The 22,408-nt window shown below is 40.3% G+C and overlaps 1 protein-coding gene across 3 annotated transcripts in view; it reads left to right on the top strand.

Annotated features, from left to right (window-relative positions):
* jar (Myosin heavy chain 95F jaguar) overlaps window positions 1-22,408 on the top strand; it is a 562,711-nt gene that overhangs the window by 202,267 nt on the left and 338,036 nt on the right. For all 3 annotated transcript variants that reach the window (XM_067138002.2, XM_067138003.2, XM_067138005.2), the window contains one exon: window positions 90-131. The gene's annotated coding sequence lies outside the window, so the exon portion shown is untranslated. The remainder of the gene's footprint in view (window positions 1-89; window positions 132-22,408) is intronic.

A 22,408-nucleotide genomic window follows, 5' to 3' on the forward strand; every position in this document is an offset into this window, starting at 1 on the left:
TTGATACTTGACTAACCACACCTGTTTTATCTTTACTGTCATGTTAAGATAAGGATATCTCAGTAAGACTTCATAATTTGTGTCCACAGCTTCCTGGGAGGTGCGAGCTGTACCATACTGTCATCGTGCCAGTAAGTAGAAATTAATTTATACTATAGTTTAAATATTTTATCATGTGTGATGCCTTTCAAGAACAAGAGTGGGAAACCAATGAAGAAGTACAACGTAAATCCTCTAAAGGATCTTTTAGACGAGCTGATATTGTAGCAGTAAACCGGCGCGCCGGAAAAACTGTTGTATTAGATCCAACAATTCGCTTTGAAAGGGATCAACATCAGGTATCTGAAGTCAACCAAGAGAAGAGGTCCATCTACGATCCTTGTCTACCGTACGTCTCTGATCGCTATCATGTTCCACTGAAAACCTGGTGTGTTATACAGAGTGTCCGAGAAGTCCCCATACCCCTAGTTTTATATGTTACATATTATAGTGGAGTACATACATATAAAAACTATGAATCCAGGGAATTTGTATGTGCACCATCATGCCTTACACAGAGTTCTATCCGTCTCCAAGTCCTCATTGACATATTGCGGAGCATCTCAGGAGTTCTGGAACGAAAGGCTTCCTCCACACTTTGGCGCAATTCTTCATTAGTCGTGTACCGACGTTGAGCCACATGGGACTTGATTATTCCCCATAATGAGTTGTCTGGCGTGGTAAGGTCCGGGCTTCGTGGTGGCCATGTCAACGGGGCTGGAGATGTTGGTGAGCCACGGCCAATCCAGCGGCCTTGAAATTGTTCATCAAGGAACTCGCGCACCTGAATAGCAAAATGTGTTGGAGCCCCATCCTGCTCTAACCACACATGACCGATGATTCCCTTGTCTTGAAGCTGAGGTATTAACCAAGATTGTAACATATGCAAATAAGATTTTCCGTTCACATACCCATAAAAAAAATACGGTCCGCACAAATTACGTGATGATATCCCGGCCCATACGATAAATGATGGGGGTTCCTTTCCAACTCTTGCACATTGAGGATTTTCCTTAGACCAGAAAACCACATTCCTCCTATGTGAACTGCGATATATCGCACACTCCTCAGAAAATAACACTCTTGAGCGGGACACGGCAGTTGGGAATTGTTTCAAGAAAGCAGGGCAGGCTGCAACTCGTTGCTCCATGTCATTGTCAGATGATTCATTCACATGCATCGGCCTAAATCCTTTCATTTTCGAATCTCTTTTAACGTGGTCATGCATTGTTGACCGCGGTACTTGAAGTTCAGCTGCTCTTTTGCGAACGGATTTCAATGGAAACTGCTCAGTTGATTGAGCGACGGCGGCACACGTTTCTTCCCGCGTCTTCTTACGTCCACTACGCGTCCTGTCTTTGACACTGCCTGAAGCAAACGCACGTTTCTCCCAATCAAGCAGAGTAGCTTTACGAGGTGGGGGTTTGTCAAAGTGATCTCTAAATGCACTCATTATCACTCATTGTTTGCCCCGTATGTGCTCGTTCGTGCACCCACACACACGCCACTAATCGCTCCTCAACAGTGTAGCTGTGTCCGCTCACGTCCGCCATGACTTAACAACTGAAATGAGACCAAATACAGTATAGACAATACGCGACACTTCCGGATTTAGCCTTGTTAAAATGGGAGACAAGTCGCAAATAGCGCTCCTAGTGACTTGACCTAAAAATTCGCGCTAAATTCAAATATCAATGGAAATTTATATACGGAAATGGATAAATAAATTACATCTACAAAGAAACTGTCACTAAGATATGAACTTCAAAGTTGCTAAAGCAATTCTGGATAAATGAATGAAGAATTATTTAACAGGTTATTATTTAAAGACTGAAATTAGACAGCCTATAATCAAGGTGTGAAATTGACTGCTGTGAAAGGGCTTGATCTTTCATTTATGCATTACTTTTTTAGCTTTAGAATTCCTGCCTGAACGTTCACGGCTAGATTTTTCTTTTTTCTCATTTAAAAGCATTGTATCATCATATTAAAACACTTGTCAACAAAAATATCGGCACATTCCTTACACACATGATTCAATGAATTTACATTTAAGAGCTGGACAATTTTCCTTTTAACTTGAAGCCTACTAACAGAAAGAAAATCTATAAATTTAGCCTCAAAAACATTCAAACTTTCCCTATAAGCAATACTTGCCATAATGCCATTATATTAGGGTAAAGCAAATTTGCATCATCATATTGTTTCAACAAAATATGTGCATTTCTTAAATCACCCATATTTTCTTCAGTGCTTGACAACGCATTACGGCATTCCAAATGGGGTAATTTGGAACACAACCAGCCACACTCATATGCATATGTATTTTCCTTAATTAAATCAAACCCACAGATGACACCTACAACAACACATCGGTATTGGAGGTTAACTGCTGCACTATACAATAAAATATGCGTATTCTATTTTAAGCCACTTAAAATATGGGTCGAGCTGGTCAGAAATTTATGAAGTACTATAAAAATCTCTTTGTCACTGGAAGAATATATATGCAAACACAATATTACTTACATTTTCTTGTCACGAGGAAAACGGACGAAAGACCGCGCATTCTTCTCTACTTCATAGTTACTGCAGCCAAACACAGCACATACTTTTCCCCTCATGTTCAGAGGAGAGATCAAGGAATGACACACGCTACTATTTAATTACCGGTATGTCAACTCACTGAAAACGCATTAATAACACCAAAAACTTCACACACACAAATACACGTTCTCTTATGACAGAATCAGTAGTTCTCAGGTCAATCCGCTAGAGAGAGCTCTAATAGCTGTCCCTCGATATCTCGCTGAGTGTCGAGTATTGTCTCTACTGTATTTGATGAGACTGACAACGCTAGCAGCAAGGATACCAATACCAATAAAACAACTATTGAATTCCCCAATTATACAAACTCAATTGTCCATGCCATAATATAACAAAATAATAATATTAAATGTATGAAACTAGGGGTAAGGGAACTTCTCGGACACCCTGTAGAACTACTGTCTGGCAGTAGGGGTGCTGTGCCACTGTTGACCAGGAAACATATGAAAATCTTCGAATTTTCTTTAACTTGTCTAAATGCCATCGCCTTAAACATTATTAAGGATTCAGTTTAAATTCCCCATCACCATTTGTACTTCACGTGATAGGGAGTCAATCCTATTACTAATCTATACATACTGATACTCAACAATGCAAGTAACTGGGTGGTATTAATAAAGTTGAGCACCTACTTTCTGCTCAAGGTTTTGGAGCAGGTGCTCAAAGTGAGGAGTATATGTTCAAACGGGGAGCATTTATACTTCCAAGAGTACCTGCTCACAATCAAAGCACTTGCTCCCATTTTCTTTCAAATGAAGATGAGCAGATGCTCTGCATAAGGATTAGGTGCTCAAGAATTTGTGAAGTACCTCAGTAGCTTGCTCAGCTCTGCTGACAGAGGTAATTGGTTAGTGGTATGACTGAATTTAAGCTGTGTTTTTTTTTTTGGGGGGGGGGGGCGAAAAAGTTACATAGGTTTGATAAAGAAAATGTCGAGTGGCTAACGGAACATTTTCTGGGTGATGATTTTGAACGTAGGGGTGATGCCTTAACAAATAATGAGAATATGAGAGTTTTCCTTTTTCGTTATATCGGAGATCCGGGTTTTCAAACTGGCACAGGGGAAGATATCGGAGTTTACTAATGAACGGTATCAGTTTCAAATGTTATGATAGCTGTTATCCGAAAATCGAATGTTTGGATTAGATTCCCTTCATCCACTGAAGAGATACATAAGGAGAAAGATCATTGGCAAGGAAAGTAGGACTTCCTTCCGGCTATACAGTAGATGCTATTGACTGTACCCATATTCTAGTATTAAAACCCATTCTTCATGGGGTTGAATATGTCTGCGGCAATAATGCCTATGATACCGCAACTCCAGAGAAAATTCACGACTGTTTATGATTCTTGAACAGGGTCTATAGTCATGTATATGGAAATATTCAGACATTTTTTAAAATCATACAGTTTAACCCAGCTAAGGCGCTTCTGCTTGGAGACTCTGGTCATGGACTAACTCTATGGCTTATGACCCCCTTATAAGACACTGTTACTCCAGAAGAAAAATCATACAATAAATGTACTGGAGTGCGTGTTGTAATATTGAAAGATGCTTCGGGAAGGGCGTTTTCCTATACTACAAAACAAAATACGTGTGCACACATGATAACCATCTCTTACATTAAGCTGTTTTATTTTGCACGACGTTGCGAAGCACGTCATAGGTGAAGACTTTAAAAGGCTAGGAAAACAACAGATAGGGAATCTGCCACCTAGGGGACTATCCTAAATGCAGATCAGTAGTGATTGATTGATTGATTGATTGATTGATGATTGATATCCCCGAAGAAGAAAATAATAATGTATTGCATAACAATGCTGAGTACGGAGATGTACTCGTCCGTATGAGGGGAAGAGAGAGAAGAGATGAAATAAGAATAATCCATGGCTTACAGTGCAATTTATTGTTATGTTGTCATATTTTGGTTGTTAAATTCACTTTCCTTACATTGCGGTCAGGTAACAATATTTGTCTTATTTCATGTAATAGTAAGCTTTGGTGAAGGGAGAGAAGAGATGAAGTAGCAAGAATAGTCCACGATTTACAATGTCCGACTCGTTGGCTGAATGGTCAGCGTACTGGCCTTCTGTTCAGAGAGTACCTGGTTCGATTACCGGCCGGGTCGGGGATTTTAATCGCTTCTGATTAATTCTTCTGGCTCGGGGACTAAGTGTTTGTGCCCGTCCCAACACTTTCCTCTTCACATTCACACAACACACTACACTACCAATCACCACACAAACATGCAATAGTAATTACATCCCTCCATATAGGGTTAGCGACAGGAAGGGCATCCGGTCGTAAAACAGGGCCACATCCACATGTGCGACGCAGTTCGCACCCGCGACCTCACACGTGTGGGACAAGCGGTAGGAAAAGAAGAAGAAGTCAACGATTTACAATAAGTTCAAGTAATTTAATGTTATGTTGTCTATTTTGGTTGCTAAATTCACTTTCCTTACAGTGCAGTCAATTAACAATATTTGTCTTATTTCTTGTAATGGTAAGCTTTGGTAAAATAGTAATAGAAAAGTACCGAGCGAGTTGGCCGTGCGGTTCGAAACCCACTATCCGCTGCCCTGAAGATGGTTTTCCGTGGTTTCCCATTTTCACACCAGGCAAATACTAGGGCTGTACCTTAATTAAGGCCACGGCCGCGCCCTTCCCACTCCTAGGCCTTTCCTATCCCATCGTCGCCATTAGACCTTTGTTGGTGCGACGTAAAGCAGCTTCCCATTCACAGTAATACAAAAGTAATGTGGATTCAATAAATTAACACGAAACAACTTAACTAATCACATAGCAAACCTTCATCTCACTTCAACCCTGGAAACAAGTTCCTAAAGACACGGCACACGTTGTCTTCATCACTTACTTGTCCACTCTGTAATCCACTGTTCGGTTGATTGCTGCACATTTCCTCATGTTGGTGGCCTGTCGTATTCTTCACTAATAAGTTCTGAAAACTTGCAGTTGTTCCAACACCACCAGTCGCTGGACTTCCATTAGAGGAAGACCCTTTGTTTCTTCGATTCCGGTAATTTGCGCTTTTCCTTTATTATAGTTGCCATCTTTCAAAATTTCTGCTGATTCAGAAGTTACTAACTTTGAAGTTCTAACACCTGAAGATCCCGAAGTGTTTAGCACAGAGACTTCATCGGTATCCAAAGTGACATGAATACTTTCAGACAATTTCATCCTCAATCATAATGTCTTGAACTATCCTTCTGAATCTTACGTACACCAGCAAATGCCGCTCTCTATAAGAATGCAAAGAAAACTTTAGTTAATTGGATTCTGAAAGACAATTTATGTGGTAGAGTCTATATAAATATCAGTTTCAGACAATTCTTAAACGCTCTTACATAATGGTAATAAATACAACATTATGGATATGATGGAAAATAAACCTACCTTGTATTTTTCTTATTGAAGGATTTGTCTCTCCTTCTTCCCACCCTTTCAATACTATTTTTTAATATTTTTTTGTGTGTGTCCAGTATGCATTTTGTCAGTTGTCCTTTCTTGTTTTTCTTGCTTTAATATTGTTTAACTTATTCCAAATCTGTGTGTCATTCATTTCAACTCCGAATTCCGATAGCAGTCTTCCTTTCACATCCATTATTGCTTGTGCTTTCTTGCTCTTTACTTCAGGTAAGTTATGTTTGGTTTCTCCGGAAGAACTGGCTACTCTTTTACCAAACGTGCAAATTTCACTTGACTCCCAGTAGAATCTAAATCGTTATCGAAATAGTTAGCGTGCTGAAATGCCCCTTCTAGTGAAGAGACGGACAGAAACTGTTTATTGGTAATGGGTACAAATGGAGGGAATGCTACAACACAGCTCTAGCTTACTACACAACAATCGGCTACTTCTTAGTGATTTGTGAGCACCTACTCGTCTACGGACGGAACAGGTACTCCTATTCCAGCTGGGATTTTATTCGTATGAAAATGGAGCACGTACTCATTTCTTGAGTGCCTGCTCTGCTTCCTTCTGAGCAGCTGCTCTCGAGTACGTGCTCAACTTTATTAATACCACCCATTGTGGTCAACAAGTGCCCTGTCGCCTAGGAAGGAAAAATAAAATCTACCGCAAAACAAGCGATATGAACTTCAGAATGACCAACCTACCAATTAGCAAACGGAAACATTCGAAGCTAACCAAAAAACCGTGGATATTAACCCCTGCAAAATCCCAGAGCGTCTGCAATCCCCCTCCTCCCATCGCAACGCAGGGTTTGTGGTCTGTCCATCCGGGCATGGGTGCACTTCTATTCCTCTATGGGTACAAATTGTTCTAGACTTCTAATGTAATAAAACTACACACTTTTTTTGGTGAAGTGTGTATTGGAAAAATTTATATTAAAATACGAGGTCTTTTTTTTTTTTTTTTTCGAAAGACTAACATGGGATGAGGCATTCAAACTTGGACGCTGATTCTTGCGAATAAAACATTTGCTCAGTGTTTTTGAGTGAAACAACATGTTTTTCTATTGGTTTAAGAATGTACTCTGATAATCTGAATCTGGATGTTATGCCGCAGTGTTGTGGCATTTGTGGGTTAAATCTCATCCAAATCACTTGATTGTTTAGTGTTTTGGTCCTTATCGAATAACGTCGATATGTTCTTTCCAATGGGGTTTCGTTTAGAAAAAATGATTGTTCTTCAAATACATATTTCATTATGTAAAAACGCGTGACACGCATTTAAAATATTAAAACCGACTCGTTAGAGGTCGTAACAGATGCATGCAATACGAGACGGCCTTGAAAGGGAGGTTTTTGACCCGCAGGAATTGGTCACGCAAATGAGGTGCACGGAGAGTATTCAGTCGCATCTCCTGCGATCAGCTTCATGTTCTGTTGTTGGACTTGTTGACATGTGGTGTTGTTGTTGTTGAAGTAACCGATTGAAGGCATAGAATAGGGCTAGGTTCGAATTCTGACCCCTACTACAGCGCTATTCTGAGTATCTTTCTACTAGAATTCCTTCTCGCTCATTCAAGGAAATTACTACATACATACATACATACATACATACATAGGCTACATACATAATCATTATAGACCGTTATGCCTTTCAGCGTTCAGTCTGCAAGCCTCTGTGAATTTACTATACGTCGCCACAATCCTCTATTTGCAACTAGTGCTGTGGCCTTTTTTAGTCCTACACTTCTTATCTTTGAATCATTAGAAACTGAGTCCAACCATCGTCGTCCTGGTCTTCCTCTACTTCTCTTACCCTCCATAACAGAGTCCATTATTCTCCTAGGTAAGCTATCCTCCTCCATTTGCCTCAAATGACCCCACCACCAAAGCCGGTTTATGCGTACAGCTTCATCCATCGAGTTCATTCCTAACTTAGCCTTTATTTCCTCATTCTGACTACCCTCCTGCCATTGTTCCCTCCTGTTTGTACTAGCAATCATTCTTGCTACTTTCATCTCTGTTACTTGTAACGTATGAGTAAGATATCATGAGTCCACCCAGCTTTCACTCTCGTAAAGGAAAGTTGGTCGGAAAACAGATCAATGTAAAGATAGTTTCGTCCGGGAGCTGACTTCCTTCTTACAGAATACTACTTTAGTACTACTATAGTAGATCATTTTCGAATTCCAGATTATTCATCCCGTACGGTCACAAACTGTACAAAATTATAGCTTATTCATTTACGTGTGTTGGTCAAAGATCTCCAAAACGCACAATATAAATGAATACATACATAATGAAAAGGAAAGCTGACCGTTGATATCGTGTTTATAGCTACATGACCTTCAGCTTTTTATGAAATCTGTACCTCAAAAACGTGACTTTCCATTTCAAGTATCTCACATGCATTGGCTGGGATTCAAAGCGTGGCCAACTGGTGAAAATACCGGTTGATTGAAAGGGTTGTGCAGAAAATGAAGTAGTCCATGCAGAGTTCAAAGAACGGCTTTCGAATAGGAACGTATTGTGTAAGACGAAACCCCCCGTCAGAACAAGCCCGGGAATGTCATGAACGACAATAAATGAACATTTATTTTATTTATTTTTTAAAAATGCTGAATATTTCTAAACAATGCCGAACTGAAAAGCAATGACGTGATAGTCGTTTGTGCACACAGTGAAGTTAGACACTGAAGACTGAATTTGTTCACAAAAGCTGTTCGAAATGCCGCCCACCACACTCAATGCCGACATCACATCGACGTAGTGTTTCGTCCTAGACTGTACGTTCCTGCCCGGAAGTTATAGTATTTCGACCCCTCTATGAGCTACTTCAGTTTCTGTGTAACCTTTAGAATGACCCTGTATGTAATACAAACAAATACTAGCTTGTAATGTTATGTGACTCTTGATATCGTGATCATATCCACTAGACCTCCACTTTTACATGGAATCTGAACTCACGAGAACGCGACTTTCCATTTCAAAAATCCCACATTCATCGACCAGCATTCGAACCGTGGCCGCATTGATGAACATATATATATGGTGGATATCCATTAGTAATTCATTCTTGACGTCAACAAACTCTGTGAGAAACTGGTTGATGAAGTCAATTAGAATTCTTGCACCAAATTTCAAATTACTTTATTTATTGGTGGTGGTGGTGGTGGTGGTGGTGGTGGTAATCGGATAGTGGAGAAAGAGGTTATTATATTAAGGGGTATTACAACGATATAACCACCTCGTCTTAAAGTAAAAGGTCCGACTCTTGTCTCTGGTAAGGAACACATATTTAAAAATTAACGCCGTGGTAATGGAACACCACTTACTCATCAATAGGAATGGAGGTTCGGACACCAAATGTATCAAGACAACTATGTTGTGTGTTATACAAATCGTGTTGTTTACATCAACTCAGAGTGGTACAAGGAGTACTTTTCGGACATTAAATATACTAACCTAACAGTAGAAAACTTAAAATATATGGTACTTTGCACCCATAATATGAAAATTGTAATACGAGAATTATTTGAAAAGCATTTCGGCAGTAATTTCTTAAGAGCTGATAATTCCGTGAACTTGGCTCCAAAGTGGCAGTTCAGCGTCCTTAAGCAGTGAGTTAGGTCTGATCAAAGTTTAGGTATCCTGATTCTTTCTGTGAAACAAACGGTTGATAAGAGGTCACGGTCAACAGAAATTACTGGCTAACACGATTTCTGCTGCAATTTATCGTATTGCCTCTCAAGGACACACCAATTGTGTTTCCTGGAGAATACAGTGAAGCTAAAAAATACTTTAGATCTTCATCATTTGCTCAATTTCTAGTTTTTAACTGACAAAACCTTTTGTGAAATTAGTTATATTTTAGGAGAATTTGTATTCTGCTAAAGAGAGTGCAAAATTTCTTGCTATATTTATGAAAGATATTAATTTAGATCTTTGCCGTGAGTATAACATGCAAAGTTTTCTTCGTCAGTATGTATAATCACCAAGATGGCCGCGGTTCGATTCCTCGAAACCTCCACTTTTACATGAAATCTGACTACACAAGAACACGACTTTCCATTTAAAAATGCCACATTCGAACCGTGCCCGCATTGGTGAACATCTATATATTGTGCTATTGTGCATATCCATTAGTAATTCATTCTTGACTCCAACGGTCTCTGTGAGAAACTGCTTGATGAAGTCAATTAGAATTCGAAATGTCGCCCACCACACTCAGTGCCGACATCACATCGACGCAGTGTTTCGTCGCCAATCCTATCTGGAAGTTGTAGTATTTCGACCCCACTAATGGACTACTTCAGTTTCTTTTGAATCGCCCTATATGTAATAAAAATAAATACTAGCTTGTAATTCTATGTGATTCTTGGTATGTATGTTCAGTCTTCAGCCCTAAGGCTGGTTGGATCCTCAACAGCTCTGCCATCAGCTGTCATAGAAGGCCTAGGCATCACTGATGAGGTGTACTAGGGAAATGAGGAGTGAGGTAGTTTCCCGTTGCTTTCCTCACAGAGCTAGAAGTTGCTATTACAAATCAGTCTGCCAAGCCCACTGAAATGCATGCACCAACCTACCCTATGAGCAACATTTTCACATCATTCATAGCAGGGACTGGCTGCACAAAGAATGGCATTACTAGTATCGCTCATACCTCAGTCACTTTCATATTGTCAAAGCCAAGGATAAGACAGAGACAGATCAATGAAAGTAACAAAATTGCTCTAGCCCATACCAGAAGACATTGTGCACTGTAAACACTAGGTCCTGCCAGCAAAGGCATGTGATTGTTGGTATCGCAGTAAATAAATTTTGCACTCTCTTTAGTAGAATACAAAGTCTCCTAAAAGATAAGTAATTCCCCTTAATATAATAATTTCCTTCTCCACTATCCGATCACCACCATCAATGAATAAAGTAATTTGATATTTGGTGTAAGAATTCTAATTGACTTCATCAACCAGTTTCTCACATTTCGAATAGGAATGTATTGTGTAAGACGAACCCTTCGTCAGAACAAGCCCGGGAATGTCATGAGCGACGTAATGGGCTATTTATTTATTTATTTATTTATTTATTTATTTATTTATTTTCCGAAATGCTGAACATTTCTAAACAACGCTGAACTGAAAAACAATGGCGTGATAGTCGTCTGTGCACACAGTGAAGTTAGACACTGAAGACTGAATATTGAAATGAAAAGCCACGTTAGGAATATACGTGAAATTGGAGGTCCCGTGACTATGATCTCGATATCAACTGTCACGTAAAACTGCAAGCGTGCTTTGTGCTTTCGTATGCTCGCGTGGTCAGGAACAAAGAAAACAAAAATGTCGCGAGTCTGTACTGCTCCTACGTTTGCCAGATTTCGCTATGGGGAAACTTCGTTCAAGCGTTTGCACCTGTTGCCGAGCTCGGAATTCATATAACTGTTCCTTCCGCAATCCGACAGTCATTACAATATTGCTGGTACGTGCTACTTGATTACAATGGTTAATCCAACGGATTGTATAAGTTACTTGTTTCTTGCTGAGGTCGATAGACTTGTCTGTATTTATGACCTTAGTTGTCAGAGGGTGTGATAGCCGAGAGTCATTATTACTGCCTTCTCACCAAGGCAGCCATAGTTTGAATCCCGGCCAAAGTATGTGGGATTTTTTAAATAAATTCCACATTACTGTAGTTCGGATTTCACGTACATGATGATGATGATGATTGTTGTTTAAAGGGGCCTAACATAGAAGGTCATCGGGCCCGTTTTCACGTACAATTGGAGATCCAGTGATTATAACCATGATATGAACGGTCACATAAAACTATAACCTTCCTTATTTTGATCTCCATTTTTAGTGGTTTGAGTTTGTTAGCTTCTCGATTTACCTGTCTTGCAAAATAATCTGCTTGGTTTTAATGTCTACTTGTTAAAGAGTTCACAATTCATAAACGTACCTTTATATCAATATTCTATATCAATATATTCTGTGTTATTTGTTATTTTCGCTTGTGATTGAGAAATCTGATTATGTCCACTTTGTTTAACTACGTCTTTTATCTCTGCTCTTATGTCAATATTTTGTTTCAAGTTCGTTGTCGACACTGAAAATCATGGATTCCAGCCAGTCATATTTCTCAAGTGGTAAAGAGTAAACTTAAAAATAGTGATCTCTTAGACCTTCCAAAAGAAATTGATAAATGCAACACACTATCGAGGTTGATATGCTGCAGCGGACGAAGAAAACTTCGACCATGACCTGCAACGCGTGTTTCATTAACAGATCGCAGTGAAAGCTAAACTGAATGAGTGTTTTATGGATATCCGGCTGTAAACATCTTGTAGGCTATAAATGAACGAATACAATGCTTTCATCTCATTAGTACTGCACGAAGAAAGAACACGCTATTCCAGAACTAAGAGATGCTCCGTGACGTGCTAAATATTGGCCACTTTCTACGTAGACCTACATCAAGATTTAATGACATGAGGTATTGGTTAACTATGAATTACGCATAAATAATTGACCATTTGATTTATGTACAGGTTTGAAAGAGATATTTTCTAGCCATAGAATAGAGAAATGCCCCAAGGAAGGGAAAATAGTGGCTTTTTTATGAGTAACTTGCAGCCTGTCATGAATTCTTCTTCTCTCCACCTCTGCATCATTTACCTCCCTAGTTTGAGCGGATCTCCTCTCAGTGCCGTTTTTCAGGCTGTATCTCAGAGATGCGACGCACTCAATCTGGCCACAATTGGAGAGGGGATTTGGTTATTCACCGAAGTAACTGCACGTACTGGATCGACCTTCAGGGATGGGAATTTGGAAGGAGGCAAATTTATCCATAAATTAGGCACCATACAAGGCCGCACTAGATAGACAGGCCACAAGGCTCGGACCGTGACGTCACGCTAGTGGCTGGCGTTCATCATGGCAGTGTAGGGCCCGCTCTCACTTTCACCATGATATTGTTCATTTATTCAACCTTAACGATAAAATTGAACACTCTTTCAATTGTGGCTTTACTTAGGCTTGTATACTACACGAGTTTTATGCGGGGAGAAAACTGGAAGGGCAGTACATGTACATTTCTTTACGTAAAATTATGATGACATCTGTCACTTGTAACTGAACACGGTATCTTTAAAAGATTAGAACGCATAATACATATACAAAAAGTTTTAATGTTACTAGGAAAATGCATGATGGCAATTCACAACAAAAGTCTGAAACCTTTCTTAGAAATTAAGCTGCAACTTAAAACTTACCTAAGAATTCCTAAGGTTTCAGTTTGTACATTTTTATTTTCCTGAGGATTTCTTCTTCTCAGCGATGAGTTTATCTACGGTAACTTTTCTATTGTTATTCAATAATATATTACAAAAGATGTATATACATCTGTCAACGAAATGTTTAAAACTATTTATTTAATCACAGCATGTTTAAACATTTTCGTTTTCCAGAACATTGGTGACAAGCGAAGTCAGAATTTTTCTCTGAGAATCCTCATGTAAAAACATTAGTATACATGTTTACATTTTGTAGCTCTAAAAGAGTCTGGTACGACACCTTTTTATACAGGGCAGGAGTAAGCCAAGGCCGCACTAGATAGACTCAGACATTTTTTTGTCTGACTCAGAGTTGTCAAAGTCAGGATAAGTTGTCAGCTTGATTACGCCAGTTATTTATTAAGATTTTAAATAAATGACCAGTATCAAACAATTTTGTGTGTGTGTGTGTGTGTGTGTGTGTTTCGTCAAATGGATTTTGAAAAGTGGTTTGTAAATTGCTTTTGCACAGCTTTTCAAACATTTTTCTGTTATTATTAGAAATTATGCATGCTACCTTATAAGCTATAGGACTATCTGTTAATACTTTAAAGACTTGCAAAGTTAGTTCTTCTAAGAAATGTCATATTAGGTTCTTACATGGAAACAAATCAACAACGTCTTTATTTTTTTAAAGACTGGATGACAACATAAAAGTTTGTGCAGTTGAAGCTAATGTAGTGTTATTTTCTCCGCTTTTACTACTAAAAGCAACTCCCTCTACCTTTCCTCCTAGCGGGCGATCTGGCCGTGCGGCTGTGAACGTGCATCGGGAGATAGTGGGTTCGAATCCCACTGTCGGCAGCCCTGAAGAAGGTTTTCCGTAGTTTCCCCATTTTCACACCAGGCAAATGCTGGGGCTGTACCTTAATTAAGGCCACGGCCGCTTCCCTCCAGCTGTTATGCCTCTCCTATCCCATCGTCGCCATGAGACCTATCTGTGTCGGTGCGACGTAAAGCCACTAGCAAAAACAAAAATAAAACCTTTCCTCCTTTATAGTTCAGCTCACGTTTTATGTAGACTCCATTCAACAAGTTACAAAATATGTCATGCTCCTTTAACAATTTTAGTTTATTTTTTCAAGTAATTCCAATGTGAATCATCAATACCCGAATTTCCCGTGCCTAGTTTTGCAGTAAAAGACTGTGAATAACCAAGTGGGGCATTGTAAGAAACGTTGACTGTCTTATCTTCTTTTACGCCCCAGGAAATGCGAAAAATATTGAAGTGAACCATGTTATTAGAATACAGGAGTAAGATACTTTCTTTGCAAAGGCTATATTTAACTGTTCCTTAAAAAAATATAATTTATCAGTAATGATACACTCATTAACTTCACTTTCAATTTCATCGATTATTTTGTGTACAGATTCTATTTTATCGTGGACAGTCACTTTTGAGTTACGAGCAGGTCTAAACAGGAAGTTATAAATACTTTTCTAATTTGACCATTTTAATATCTTGCCCCCATCACCTAATGCACGTATATCAGGGTTATAACTCATGAAAATATCATGTTTAATGGATTTAAAATCAAGAGCCTCGTTTAATGTTAAGGAAGTACCAATTTTCGGAATATTTTCCTCAGTCACATACATTTTGAAAATACAGACTTTGGCTGTTAAAGTTGACGGAAACTTTGTCCAAATCTAATTTGCGTTTAATACTGAAATTACCCTGAACGTCTTCGAAGTCCTTGATCCTGTCATATTCTTCCTCAGCTTTCTTTCTTTCCTTCCTCTTCCCGTTTTTCAATTTCTTCTTGTCTTTGAATAGGATTTTTGCTCGTTGTTGGAAGATTTTTTATACAGATAGGCAGGCACATTTTAAAACTTAGGAATAGCATCGTTTGAGAGTTTTAAATGGTTAGGTTTTACAGTTAAAAGAGACTCATCAGGTCTTTTAACGGAATCGTCCCTAATTACGAAACTTCGTCGAAGTGTTTTATGCACACAACTGAGCTTGCTGAAGGGATGAATTCGGTTCGATGGATAGCTATGATCCACTTTTGTTTCCGAAACACGCCAGTAGGAAATTTAAACACTGAAATATTAGGCTGTTTTGAACTGTAGTTTATTCTACAACCAGGTATACAACACGACGTGGCCATAATTCACAATGTTCACACACGTTTAAATCATTCAACACCATCGATAGCCTCACTGCTGCGAAGTTCAGATCAGCTTATAAGTCACTGGCGAGAAGTGAAGCGGCTGGCGACTAGTGTGACGTAGCGCCCGAAGTGGAGGGGGAGCCTTATGGCCTGTATATCTAGTTGGCCTTGCACCATACCAGCCAAGTGATTAGAGGTGTGACGGTCCAGAGAAAATGTGTCACTGCTCCAACTGCTCCAGTGACACGACTGGAGCAGTGACACGTTGCCGGTCCAGTGACAAACCGGTCCAACCACAGATGGAGCTGAGGAGCATGGGATAGCATGCAGAGCGCGGTGACACGCTGCCGGTCCAGTGACAAACCGGTCCAATCACAGATGGAGCTGAGGAGCATGGGATAGCATGCAGAGCGCGGTGACACGCTGCCGGTCCAGTGACAAACCGGTCCAACCACAGATGGAGCTGAGGAGCATGGGATAGCATGCAGAGCGCGGTGACACGCTGCCGGTCCAGTGACAAACCGGTCCAGCAACAGATGGAGCTGAGGATCATGGCTCCGCGGTGACACGCTACCGGTCCAGTGACAACCGGTACAAGCACAAATGGAGCTGAGGAACACTGTTGCCAGCCCATAAATATTTTCTCCACCAATTTTTAGTTCAAAATCTGCTAAATTTCGAACTGAAATAAAAGAGCATATATCAACTGTGTTAATAGAGGGGATTAACTCAACACTCACCGCACTATATGCTCTGCAACAGATCTGCAGATCTGACGTCCTGTGGTTGCATATGAAGCCACATGGTACTACTCTCTTTCAAAATATATGCTGGCAGTTCAAAGTGCAAAGCACATCCGGAAATTCTCAAATCTGTTTCGAAAGTTACTTTCACTTTCATTACTGTTTTCATTGGTTTTGATAAGTACGGAAAAAAATAATGTCTAACACTTTCGCATTTATATTGCACTACCAATAGGTGCACCGTCCGTGTTTGGGATTACTAGGATGCTTAACCAACTAGTCTTTTAAAGTTTAATTCTTTAACCACTTTTTACGAAATATCTGACTGTACATTTAACCTTTTCTTTTGACATATTGACATACCAAACATAACCTGACGTCAAAAGAAACACGATATCAAACACGACACTACCCGTCTCCTCTCATCAAGAGCACAGTAACGATTGCAACCAATTCTGGCTAAGATTGTGGGCCAGAGCTGCTCTCATTGTGTTATACGGGCCCGCCTGAAAAAATTACAACTCGGACCCTGTCAAATAAAATGTAAAATATATTAATAAAACCAAACTCCATTGCGCAACAGCGCCGAAGGGTCATGACCTACCAAGCGAAAGCAAACCTATGAATAACTACTGCAAATTAAATCACCGAGCTTGATAGCTGCAGTTGCTTAAGTGCGGCCAGTATCCAGTATTCGGGAGATAGTGGGTTCGAACCCCACTGTCGGCAGCCCTGAAGATGGTCTTCCGTGGTTTCCCATTTTCACACCAGGCAAATTTAATTAATTAAGACCACGGCCGCTTCTTTCCCACTCCTAGCCCTTTCCTGTCCCATCGTCGCCGTAAGACCTATCTGTGTCGGTGCGACGTAAAGCAACTTGCAAATGAAATCACAACAGGAAGATGTAATGCAATACATTGTCAATTTATGTAAGCAAATGAATTATTCATTACTGTAAGATTTCGAACAAAATATTTAAAGGTTCTTTAAGTTGATGCCATCCTGGTGGGAACATCCATATGTTGTCCATCGATAACATCACAGGGAAATTAAATTAAAATTACCAATCTCTATTCCCTGACAGGTTTACAGGACGCGTGTGCGTCTCCGATAACCCTTCCAAAAGTATGAATTCATGCTCCGCACGTGTGAATGAGTCATGCACTCAAATGCTATTACTTAGGAAATGTATACATGGCATCACGCACCCACACGATTACGCGAAGCGCTGTGCTAGTATTTACTTGACTCACATAATTTACCAAATGATAAATTAAAATCCACCAGAATGATATTATTATTATTATTATTATTATTATTATTATTATTATTATTATTATTATTATTATTATTATTATTATTGCTGGCCCCGTGATGTAGGGTTAGCGTGCCTGCCTCTTACCCGGAGGCCTCGGGTTCGATTCCCGGCCAGGTCAGGATTTTTACCTGAACCTGAGGGCTGATTCGAGGTCCACTCAGCCTACGTGATTAGAATTGAGGAGCTATATGACGGTGAGATAGCGGCCCCGGTCTAGAAAGCCAAGAATAACGGCCGAGGGGAATCGTCGTGCTGACCACACGACACCTCGTAATCTGCATGCCTTCGGGCTGAGCAGCAGTCACTTGGTAGGCCAAGGCCCTTCGAGGGCTGTAGTGCCATGGAGTTTGGTTTGGTTTATTATTATTATTATTATTATTATTATTATTATTATTATTATTATTATTATTATTATTATTATTATTATTATTTGTAGAAATGTTTTAGTGATGAAGTAGATTACTGTGGATTTCTTTCGTTCACATTAAATAATGAACACCGTACCGGTATGTCTCCGTCCTGTTCTTGTCACATCCTCCCTAACGGTACGGGACGACGACGGCTGTGTCGCTGGACCGTTTGCGGATAGCAGTAGCAACACTGTCACAGCAGTGGACCGGTACAGGACGCTGTGAGTCGCAGCGCAAGACCGTCACAGTTTGGTCACAGTAGCAGACAGCAGTGGACCGGTAGCAGCAAACTGCGAGTCGCAGCGCAAGACTGTCACAGTAGCAGTGGACCGGTAGCAGCCAACTGCGAGTCGCAGCGCAAGACTGTCACAGTAGCAGTGGACCGGTAGCAGCCAACTGCGAGTCGCAGCGCAAGACTGTCACAGTAGCAGTGGACCGGTAGCAGCCAACTGCGAGTCGCAGCGCAAGACTGTCACAGTAGCAGTGGACCGGTAGAGAAGAGGCTCCTGGAGCAGGTTGTCACTGCTCCATTCGGAGAATAGGTGACGCGTACCGGTACAGCAGTACCGACTCACCTCTACAAGTGATACTGTCGTTGGCTTTTCACTAAGGCAGCCGCAGTTTGAGCCCTGGCCAATGCATTGTGGGATTTTTAAATGATCCTGATAGCTCCGCTGTGGTCTGAAACCACTTCTTTTCATTCAGCTTTACTCTCAACCACTGATGGGACTCTTCCTTCCAAATTGCCGGTGAACACCTTGCCTGGTATACTTTGTTTTCGCTAGTAGTAGAAATAGCTGGAAACAATGGCAGGAGGGTAATAGGAATAAGGAGATAAAGGCTAAGTTAGGATTGAACTCTCTTGATGAGGCTGTACGCAGAAACCGACTTCGGTGGTTTGGTCGTGCGAGGCGAATGGCGGAGAATAGGCACCTAGGAGAGTAATGGACTCGGTCATGGAGGCTGAGATATGTAGCGGGAGACCAAGACGACGATGGTTAGACTCAGTTTCTAATTATTTAAAGATAAGAGGTATAGAACTAAACGAGGCCAATAGAGGATTGTGGCGGCATTTAGTAAATTCGCCGAGGCTTGAAGACTGAATGCTGAAAGGCATCACGGTCTATAATAATAAGATGCAGCATTTGTCTGGTTTGAAAATGAGATATACAAAAAACCATTTTCAGGATTCGAATCCACCATCTCCCGAACGCAAACTCACAGCCGCGCGACCCTAACCGCATGGCCAACTCGCTCGGTCGTCGTATATGATCAATGAAATACCTTGATAGTTATTGCGATCCTTCCTCTTCGGTTGCTTATAGATAGGTGCAATCACTGCGTTCGTCCAATCAGAAAGTAATCTCATTATTCTATGAATCCCTACCTTCCCACCATTTCATGTCTAATTTCATCTACTCCTGCTACTTTATGACAATGGATTTTATTTACCATCCTTTCAACTTCCGGGAGCGTAATTTCACTTAACATCATTGTCCTCCTTACCATGAGCTTGGTTGCTCGCGACGTTAACATAATAATAATAATAATAATAATAATAATAATAATAATAATAATAATAATAATAATACCGGGCGAGTTGGCCGTGCGCGTAGAGGCGCGCGGCTGTGAGCTTGCATCCGGGAGATAGTAGGTTCGTATCCCACTATCGGCAGCCCTGAACATGGTTTTCCGTGGTTTCCCATTTTCACACCAGGCAAATGCTGGGGCTGTACCTTAATTAAGGCCACGGCCGCTTCCTTCCAACTCCTAGGCCTTTCCTATCCCATCGTCGCCATAAGACCTATCTGTGTCGGTGCGACGTAAAGCCCCTAGCAAAAAATAATAATAATAATAATAATAATAATAATGTATTATTATTTTCATCCAGCTTTACTCTCAACCACTGATGGGACTTTTCCTTCCAAATTATTATTATTATTATTATTATTATTATTATTATTATTATTATTATTATTATTATTATTATTATTGCCAGCCCCACAGTGTAGGGGTAGTGTGTCTGCCTCTTGCCCGGAGGTTCCGTGTTCGATACCAGGCTATCCCAGGTATTTTAATTCTGGACTGAGTTCTGGAACGTGTTTCAATCAGCCTCTTGAAACATTAAGGAGCTCTGTGATACGGGAGGCAGCGGACCTCTTCAAGAAAGCCGAGCAATACGGCTGAGGATGTCGTCGCGCTGACGATGTACTATTCCAATATCTGTTGCTGCAGGCCGTCTGTATGGGCATCAGACATCTTGGCAAGCGAAAATCCTAATGAGCTCTAGCGCCTCGGGTGTGTTTTTGTTTTGTTTGTATTATTATTATTATTATTATTATTATTATTATTATTATTATTATTATTATTATTATTATTATTGATCACTCTCCTTGATTATATTATCTATGGATGAAAAGTATTTCAACAATGAATTAAATGCAAAACGTGTAGATCAGATGAACTATAGCTAGAGTAAGGAAGTACAATACATTTGTGCAGGAAGAATTCTGTTGGGCTCGAGGCATGTGATTTGCTCTGCAGACGACGAGGATATAACGGTCACTGCACAAATGTCTTCCGGCATCCAAAATAACTTGTACGGGACTACTCATTATGATGTATTCACTCAGCAAAGCACTTGAGATCGGGGTTCTTGTTTCACGATAGCGAACTTGTTAATACATTGCCTGAACCCTTTCATTTTTGAATGCCCATTTGTTTTTCAATACGTTCATGATATTGGCGTAATATTGTATTATAAGGGAATATCTGGTGGAGGAACCGAAATTTTATTATATAGTCGATACATGACAGTGCCTGTTATTTCGCGGAATGTTGACTGCGGTTATGCAGTCCGTGTCAGAATTCATTCATTTCCTAAAGTCAGTATCTTATCATTTGCTGTCCTTTTCAGTTTCATGTAATTGTCATATCCTATTCTCTTCTCGATGTCTTCCAACTACTTATTTCTAGGCCGTCCTCTTCCTTTCTTTACCAACACGTTCTTTTCAAGAATGTGAATGAAGAAAGCGTCAGATTACCAGGTGTATGCATAAGTTTTTGCCGGTTTTGTGGTAAAGAAAACACGCAATTTTCAAAGGATATTCATTTTTTGTTTATTCAAAATGTTGGCCATCGGCTTCTACACACTTCGCCCATCCTTCAGGTAAGTTATGAATACCATGCCAGAAAAACTGCCTGTCCCTTGCGGCAAACCATTCGTCGAGCCATTTTCCATCTTCCTCGAAATTGCTGAAATGCTGCTCTGCGAACGCGTGCCTCATTGATGCGAAGAGGTGGTAGATGACGCCAAGTCGGGGCAGTACGGCGGGTGCGGAAGGATGTCCCATCCAAGCGATTTCAAGGTTCTTTCACTGGTTTTGCTGTGTGAGACGGCGCTTTGTTGTATAACAAAATCACTTTGCAATGTCTTCTGGCCCATTCGGGTCGTCTTTCGATCAATGCGTGATTTAAATGAATCATTTGTTGGCGACAACGATAAGTTTGAGTTGGGTCATCATCTAGTAACAATCCCTCGTCTTCGCACTTTTGTGGTCTACCAGAGTGCTCACTGTCTTTCACATTGAAATCACCTCGTTTAAATTGTCGAAACCATGTCTCACATGTTCTAATCGATGAAGAGTGTTCACCATATGTTTCTATCAGCAAACGATGACTTCCACAGCCTTTCTCTTTTTATTAAATAAGGAAAGCAATGCGTGCCGCTAATGTTATTTTTAGGCACAAACGTCGACATAATCACTGAACGATACTACACAGACGCTAATGTTTTGCGGACTCAACTTGTGTGTGTTGATCGGTTAATGTCAGACGAACAAACTGACGTATGTGTCAAATTCATACGCTGCGTACTGTTTGCTGGCGCCATCTCTTAATGAAACCGAAAAAGACTTATGCATACACCTAGTATACTGTATGTCCAATGAATTTTGTTTTTCTCTTTTCCATTTCCTTTAATGCTCTTCTCCCTTTATGGATTTCCCTTAAAACTTTCAGGTTGGTTTTTCTTTTTACCCAGCTCGTTCTTGTAATTTTGCGCCATACCCACATTTCTGCATCTTCAAGGCAATTATTTTCCAGTTTACCCAAAGTTCAGCTTTCACTTCCATAGAGCAATGTAGGCTACTCCATCCAAATGACTTTGAAAAGGATTTTATGACATCTCTATTAATGTGTTCGCTGGTTGTCATAAATGCCTGTTTCGCCAGTGCTTTCCTTCTCTTCACTTCCACGAGACATGTATTGTCCTCTGTGATCAAGCTGCCAAGATAACAGAATTGTTTGACCTGATCAACTTTGACGTCAATTTTTATATTGGTCTTGATTTCTTTAATATCCATTCGTACTACCGTTGCTTTCGTTTTCTTTGTTTGCTTTTAATTTCCATATT

The sequence above is a fragment of the Anabrus simplex genome, chromosome 1 (assembly GCF_040414725.1).
Source record: "Anabrus simplex isolate iqAnaSimp1 chromosome 1, ASM4041472v1, whole genome shotgun sequence".
Taxonomy (NCBI): Eukaryota; Metazoa; Arthropoda; class Insecta; order Orthoptera; family Tettigoniidae; genus Anabrus; species Anabrus simplex.